An 8,511-nucleotide genomic window follows, 5' to 3' on the forward strand; every position below is an offset into this window, starting at 1 on the left:
CCACTACAGGTACGCTCTTATAGATGTGGCCATAGACCTGTCTTTTCCATGCTTCAATACATCTTGTCGAATTGCAGATAAGGCAGAAGACTAGCAGGAACATGGTCTGAGCAAATAGAGGATGCAAGGTCAGCCTTGTGCTTTTTAAAAACACTTTCCTTGTGAATTCAAAGCCCACAGAACGAATGCTTTACATTCTTTCATAGTCAAGAACACATATTCTACACCAATCTCCCCAGAAGTCTGCAAAGTATCACACTTCATTTTGTAAATTATTCCTCACATATTTCCTATTATTCAAATAAGTCATTTCAAAACTATACTAAGGACATTCAGGCCCCATGTAGCTTCTGCTGCTCCATAAAGCCTTGATTGCAAAGCTCAAGTGTTTATGAAACCATATATAATTCAGGTAAAAACTGTTGCTTATGACTGAAAGGAAGAGTTTTCTCACAAATATTTACATGTTACTGTATTCTTGCATGTAGAGTGTAGGGATGGATTCTACAGAGTCATGCATAGTTTTTGTTGTTGTCTTTTGGTTGGTTGGTTTTCCTGCTTTTTTGCTTTTGTTTTTTGTTTGCTTGTTTGCTTATTATTATTATTTTCAGATGAAATTCTTCATATTTTCAATACTGAGAAGGGAGTTGGAAGAGAATGTAGAGCAATATCCCCCAGCTTTGTTATAGAAAGAAAAAGGGACTGAAGAGGCAATCCCTACATTAAATTCTAATTTCTCTAGCCATCTCATTTTGGGATTTGATTTGTCCAGAAGAGAAAAAAGATCATGAAGAGAATGCATCTAAAATCACTTAGTCCTGCCTATGTCATCAGAATACCAAAAAAGTACAAAAAACAAATAAAGCAGCTCTGGGAATTATCACCTCTGAAGTAATCTTATTTGTTACCGAAATCTAAGATATAGTAGTCAGCTTTTGACACTACAACAGAATACCTGGTGTAGGTAAATTTTATAAAGAGATTTGAGTCACAGTGATAGAGTCTGTCCAGGGATTCTTTGCATATCACAGATCATCTCCAGGAAAGTAGCTTGAGAGAGTAGAGGGTGTGGGGACTGCCTTGCATTTTGTAACACTCCTTCCTTGAAAATTCAAAGCCCATAAGATTAATGTATTACTCACTTTCAAAGTCAAGAATCCCTTATTAGGTTCCACACACACCTTAAAATCTTTATAGTCAATCTGACAGTGTTGTGGACTATATTTATAATCACAAGGACAGTTGAAGATATATAAAACATACCCGAAGCATAAGGACAAACCACATATATATTATATACTAATGAATTGGAGGTACAAATTAATGTTTGTATAAAGATGCTGTGTATCTGTTTCTCCTAATTTAAACCCACCCCCTGAGTAGAGAACTGAACTTCTTAAGACTCAGAATGGAAATGAAACTAATCAGGCTAAAATATCTGCTGACACTGAAAAAGTTAACAGGGTCTCTCCCCAGAGTTATATAAACAGTAGCAGGACCAGGGGAATGGATATTCTTTGTTTGCCAGTCTGTCTGAACGTTGTGCAGAGTGTTCCAGGGATTCAATTTTTGGGAGCCATTGTTTATGCTAGATGGGTTTTTCAGTTGTACACTATCCTAAGTCATCCATTCTTCTATAAGTAAACCCAGTAACATCAGTGGTCCAATATAGTAGATTCGAGTTGAATCATCCTTTTGGTCTGCCACTTGTGTTCTACCTGAGTTAGAGAAAAAATTCCATGGCTTTCCAGATAAGCTATTTATTCCTATTTATTCTTTAATCAGTTTTTACACTCCAGACGTTATCCCTCTCCCAGTCTACTCTCTGACTGTTACACATACCATACCTCCTCCTTCCCGCTCCACCATTCTCCCATCTTCAAGAGGATATTTCCATTCCCCCACCACCAACCCACTAGATCACTCCACTCACTAGGGATACAAGTCTCTTGAAGGTTAGGTGAATCTTTTCCGAGTGAGAGTGAGTCTAAACCCGGCAGTATTCTGTTGTACATTTATTGTGGGTTTCATACTAGCTGGTGTGGGCTGCCTGGTTTGTGGGTCAGTGTCTGAGAGATCTCAAGGGTCCAGGTTAGATGAAACAGCTGGTCTTCCTAAAGGTTTACCCTCCTCTTCAGCTTCTTCCAGCTTTTCCCTTTTCAACCACAGGGGTCACCATTTTCTGTTCATTGCTTGGGGGTAAATATTTGCATCTGATTCTTTCAGCTGCTTGTTGAGCCTTTCAGAGCCCAGGTATGCTAGGCTTCTGTTTGTAAGCATTCCATAGCATCAGTAATAGTGTCAGGCCTTGATGCCTCCCCTTGTCGAAATGATACAGATTTCCAATATTGTTCTACCTGACTTCTCAGCACGTACACAGCACTCCTGAATACTATTACTCACCATAGTTAGAGCACATAGTGCCCTCTTTTAGATCTGACATTTGAACCACTTTAGCTGCCCTGTGGCCACAGACGAAATGGATTCACCTGAAAGGAGGGCTAGAATTGTAAAAGAGATAGATGGATGAGAGACATATGGGGCCAAGACAAGGTTCTCTGATCAAGGCTCAAAGTTTGATATTCAGCACTGTTTGTATACATAGGGGAAGCCCACCAAACACATTCTTTGTTTCAGCTGGATTATGTCACAAGGCAAACTCAGTGGACAGTCTACTCCTCTAAATTTCTGTAAGAAGTTGTACAGTGCAGCCAAGGTGAGTGACTCCACCTATGTCCTATTGTGGCAAGGTGTATTGTGATAAACAAGGTCTTATTCAGCCTGCTCAAGGCTGGGAAGGGCAAAAACCACTGCATCTTTTATTAAGTTCTTCCTGATACTGCTTAAGATTGATGCAAATACCTGGCTTCTTTTATGCTGGACTATAAACATTGAATGCACAGCCCAGCCATTGTGTTTGTGATTTTTATTGTCAACTTGACATAACCTTGCGTCATTGGGGGAAGAGGAACATAATCAGAAGAATTACTCCAATCAGATTGACCTGTCATCATGTCTGTGAGATATTGTCTTGACTGAGGATTGATGTGATAGAGCCCAGTCAATTGTAGGTAACTCTATCCCTAGGTAGATGAGTCTAAGCTATATAAAGGAGTAGACTGTGCATGAACAGTAACAAGCCAGTAAGCAGAATTATTTCATGGTTTCTGCTTCAGCTCCTATCCTGTCTTCCCTCATTAATTGACTGTGACCTGAAAATATAAGCTAAACTAGACTCTCTCCTTTCACAAGGTGTTTTTGGTCAATTTGGTCATGATGCACATAAGAATGACAAAAAAATTAAACTAAAACATTCATCTTTTTTTCCACATGCATGAACACATTTCACATTACCTCTTCCCTTTCTGTATGTATGTCTACATTGCTGTGTTACACTGGGATTCTTGATTAGCTAAGTATAGGACCAGTCTAGAGACAATGGATAGAATATCAATGTAGGTATTCCTAGGAAGACATGTTCATGGAACAAATTGGGAAGATCCAAAACGGAATACTTGACTTATCCATAAGGTAAAATTAACTTCAAAGAAGATAGAGAGAACAATGAAGAAAAATTCACCATGAGTGGGGAAGTGGAGGAAGAGGGTTGGAAGATGTGACTGGGAGAAGATGGAGGGGACTACAATTTGGATATAAAGTGAGTAAATTATATAAAAAAAAACCCTCCCATGTTGGCAATGTGGAATTATGAATAGAAAAAAAAATAAAAAAGACTTAATATTTGTTGTGAACTTTAAAAATATATAGAAAAATATATGAATTTTTAAATTTTTGTTGGGAGAAATGATCATTTTATTTTACTCTTTTTTATTTTAATTATTTCTCTTGTTTTTGAAATCATAATAAAATTAGATCATTTCCCAATTTCTGTTCCTATCACCAAACACTCCCAACATGTTTCTCTTTGTCCTCTTTCAAATTCATGTTCTCCTTTTCTTAACACTAGAGTTAGCCAGATGGCAAAAGGCAAGTGCAAGAACATAAGCAACAGACACCAAAGATACTTGGCATCATCAGAATCCAGTTCTCCGACAATAGCAAGCCCTGGATACCCCATCACACCAGAAAAGCAGGATTCCGATTTAAAATCACTTTGCATGATGATGATAGAAGATTTTAAGATTTTTCAGAAGGACATAAGCGACTCCCATAAAGAAGTTCAGGAGAATACTGGTAAACAGGTAAAAGCCCTTAAAGAGGAACACAAAAATCCCTTAAAGAACTGCAAGAAAACACAGTGAAGGAATTAAACAAAACCATCCGGGATCTAAAAATGGAAATAGAAATAATAAAGAAATCTCAAAGGGAGACTACCCTAGAGATAGAAAACCTAGGAAAGAGATCAGGAATCATAGACACAAGCATCATCAACAGGATACAAGAGAGAATCTCATGTGCAGAAGATATCATGAAAAACTTTGACACAACTGTCAAAGAAAATGCAAAATACAAAAAGCGCCTAACCCAAAACATCCAGAAAATCCAGAACACAATGAGAAGACCAAACCTAAGAATAATAGGTATAGGTAAGAGTGAAGATTCCCAACTTAAAGGGCCAGTAAATATCTTCAACACAGTTATGCAGGAAAACTTCCCTAACCTAAAGAACAAGATGCCCATAAAAATACAAGAAGTCTACAGAACACCATATAGACTAGACTAGAAAAGAAATACTTCCCATCATATAATAATCAAAACATCAAATACATAAAACAAAGAAAAAATGCTAAAAGCAGTAAGGGAAGAAGGTCATGTAAAATTTAAATGCAGAACTATACGAATTACACCAGACTTCTCACCAGAGACCATAAAAGCCAGAAGAGCCTGGACTGCCATCATACAGACCCTAAGAGAACACAAATGCCAGCCCAGTGTACTATAACAAGGAAAACTCTCAGTCACTACAGATTGAGAGAAACCATGATATTCCATGACAAAACCAAATATACACAATATCTAGCACTTCAAAGGAAAATTGATGGAAACCACCAACACAAGGAAGGAAACTACACCCTTGAAAAAGCAAGGAAGTAATCTTCCAACAACCCCAAAGAAGACAGCTACACAAATATAATTCTACCTCTAATAACAAAAATAAGAGGAAGCAACAATCATTTTTCCTCAATATCTCTTAATATCAGTGGCCTCAATTCTCCAGTAAAAAGAAGCAGACTGTCAGACTGGATACACAAACAGGACCCAGAATTTTGCTGCCTACAGGAAATGCACCTCAGTGACGAAGACAGACACAACCTCAGAGTAAAAGGATGGAAAACAATTTCCAAGCAAATGGTCCCAAGATACAAGCTGGAGTAGCCATTCTAACATCAAATAAAATCAACTTTCAAAGAAAAGTAATCAAAAAAAGATAAGGAAGGACACTTCATACTCATCAAAGGAAAAATCTACCAAGATGAACTCTCAATTCTGAACATCCATGCTCCAAATGCAAAGGCACCCACATACAAAAAGGAAAGTTTACTAAAGCTCAAAGCACACATTGCACCTCACACAATAAAGGCCCTCCACATAAAACTAGATACACTGAAACTAATATAAGAGAAGATGGGGAAGAACCTGGAATACATGGGCACAGGAGGAAAGTTCCTGAACAGAATACCAATTGCTTATGCTCTAAGATCAAGAATTGACAAATGGGACATCATAAAATTGCAAAGTTTCTGTAAGGCAAAGGACACTGTCAATAGGACAAAATGGCAACCAACAGATTGAGAAAAGATCTTTACCAATCCAACATCTGATAGAGGTCTAATATCTAATATTTACAAAGAACTCAAGAAATTAGACTCCAGTCAACCAAAAAACCCTATTAAAAATGGGGTATAGAGCTTAATAAAGAGTACTCAACTGAGGAAACTCTAATGGCCAAGAAACACCTAAAGAAATATTCAGCATCCTTTTGAGAAACTTTCATTTTTCTCTAGTGTATAATTACTAGATTATTACATCTTAATAACTTCACATTAATAATGTAATATCATATTATTATAACATGTTTTATTTAAATTGTTTTAATTTTTATATGTACTTGTTGTGAATTTCACATCATATACCCAATCCTACTAACCTCCAGTCATACCTGCTCTCCACCCTTGCAGTCTTCATCACCACCCTCTGGCTCTCCTGCTCTTACATTCTTATGTCCAGTTCACTGGTAACTTCTCCAACAGGGCCAGCTCAGCACCGGTTCAAGGCCTGTTCTCCTGAGTACCTGAATATTGCATCAAGTAAGCATCATGGCTAGTTTTCACACTCTCATGATCCCAGGGACATCACTGTAGCCACCTGCCATAGATGAGAAAAGCTGTGGGAGGGAAGGAGGGCATCTCTCCCTTGCTAATGCCACTGAAAAACATATAAGAGAGATGGCTAGCTCACCCATGTTCACAACCTGGGAATCACTTCAACTGCAACCATCCTGGGTCAGCTCTACTATGATGCCCAGGTGAGGGAAGGGGCCCACTCTCCTAGCTTCCTCAGTAGGTGAGGATCAGGCTCAACTTTCCTGGTCTGATGACCTAGAGGCCAGCTTTCCTTCCTACCATAGGTGGTAAGAGACAAGGAGAGGAATCATTTCTCTTTTGCCCATATCAGCTTGGGGATTGGGATTAGTTCTTTACATTTCTCAGATATCAACTTGCATCCAGGCATCAGCCCAGACAAGGAATCTCTACTTGGTCTTTGGTTGTAACAGATCACTGTTGCTGTAAGACCTCAGACCCAGATGTGTCCCCCACTGGCCGCACAGGTTGGGACTCCACCACAATCCCAGGTTATATCACTGGCTACTTACATCATGTTGTTCCTCATAACCTTCAAGTCTCCTGTTGAACAGCTCTTCAATGTGCCCATGTACATCTGCATCTCATTCTCTTCCATGTCTCCACCACTTAGATTTTCCTCTTTGTGTCACCTGGGTCTCCAGTGTCTGGGGTTATCTCAGGAGTGCTATGCTTTGCTAGTACATTATGGTACCAGGCAGTGGTGAGCTCAGGCTTGGTCTGCTTTCCTAGCCCTGCAAAACAGAGGACTGGTGGCCATCTCAGGTTCTTTCTTTATCAATACTGTCCATGTGTTCTTATGCAAAGGTAATTTTTCTTGGGCTCATTCCTACAGGTATACTACTGATATATATTCTATGACCTTCTAGTCTCAGCTTCATACCCTGCACTGGGATTCTGTCCAGACCTGTGTGGCAGCAGACTAGTTGTTGTATCAGGTTATCTCCCTGTCCAGGCCCCTGGATCCAGACTCTTGGTCATATCAGGCTTTCTTCTCTTCAGAGAATGTAAGACTACTCCAAATAAATGAAATGTTCAAAGGTCAGAATATTGAAGTAGACATAGCATCCCTTCTCTCTGCCACTTCCTGACACATATATGACACAACAGCCACATTTGCAATGTTTCTAGGGTCAGTTTATGTAGTGTCTTAATATGATAATTATATATTATTACATGTATACAGGGTGTGATGCTTTAAGTTCTTTCCTTGACCTACCCAAATGAAAGACAATAACCAAGAATTATGAGTCAAATATTCTTCTTTCACGGTATTCATCTAAGTAGAAGAAATGAAAGTAAGACATAAATTTTCTTCATTTTGGGCAGAATGGGAAAAATTAATTGATGAGTCACAGAATAGCAAATGTTATTCACAGTGTGCTATTTCAGAAGGCATTGTTTAGAAACTTTGGAAAAAGCCTGAAAGACTTAAATCATGATGGAAAGTACCACACAAAAAGAAAAATGAGCAAGTTATTGAAAGGCATATCCAGGAAAAAAAATAAAAACATTCTCAAAATGTATAAAAACCATGTTGAAAAGGCATAGTCTTACTGAAAATCAATAATGTATACGTTAACAGTGATGTGAATTTACTTGCCATTTATCACCCTAGCAAGAAGCACAGAACTGTGTAAAATCAGGGATGGGGCTGTGCTATAGAGCCAGCTGACAGAAACAAAGAATGAAAATACTTGCCACGATGATCAGACAGCTGAGAAAAATGTAAAGAATTTCCCTGTGGAAAAAACCTTGGGCAATGGTGCAAGCAGATTGTTTGTGTGCATAGATAGAAATAGGTTATAGGCACACATACTCTACCTGAGGACAGGGAAGGCCCACTGAAGATTCTGGAGGTAAGAATTGGCAAGCAGGAGCTACTGTCTCTCTCTTAGTTAATTCACACTGTTCCCCCATCATTGAAAGTAGCCTTATAGACCAGATGCATAATACCACCGTGACATATGGTTCAAAAAAATGAAGCCATAGAACTGAAGAGATGATGACTCAGTGTTTAAGAGTACATGCTACTCATCCAAGAGACTCAAATTCAGTTCCTACAATCCTTGCCATAAAGCTGCCTGTCATTCCAGCTCTAGTGGTTCCAGTGTCATCTTCTGGACACCACAGGTACCTGAACACACACACACACACACACACACACACACACACACACACACACACA

The 8,511-nt window shown here is 38.8% G+C and overlaps 1 protein-coding gene and 1 non-coding gene across 4 annotated transcripts in view; one reads left to right on the plus strand and one right to left on the minus strand.

Annotated features, from left to right (window-relative positions):
- The window catches only part of LOC114609465 (contactin-associated protein like 5-3-like), a 565,569-nt gene that overhangs the window by 73,564 nt on the left and 483,494 nt on the right, over positions 1 to 8,511 (plus strand). The gene's annotated exons all lie outside the window — the stretch shown is intronic.
- LOC114609474 lies at positions 7,328 to 7,461 on the minus strand. Its single transcript, XR_003709514.1, has one exon. It is a non-coding gene; the product is annotated as a small nucleolar RNA SNORA17 (small nucleolar RNA).

The sequence above is a fragment of the Grammomys surdaster genome, unplaced genomic scaffold (genome assembly GCF_004785775.1).
Source record: "Grammomys surdaster isolate TR1022 unplaced genomic scaffold, NIH_TR_1.0 125973, whole genome shotgun sequence".
NCBI lineage: Eukaryota > Metazoa > Chordata > Mammalia > Rodentia > Muridae > Grammomys > Grammomys surdaster.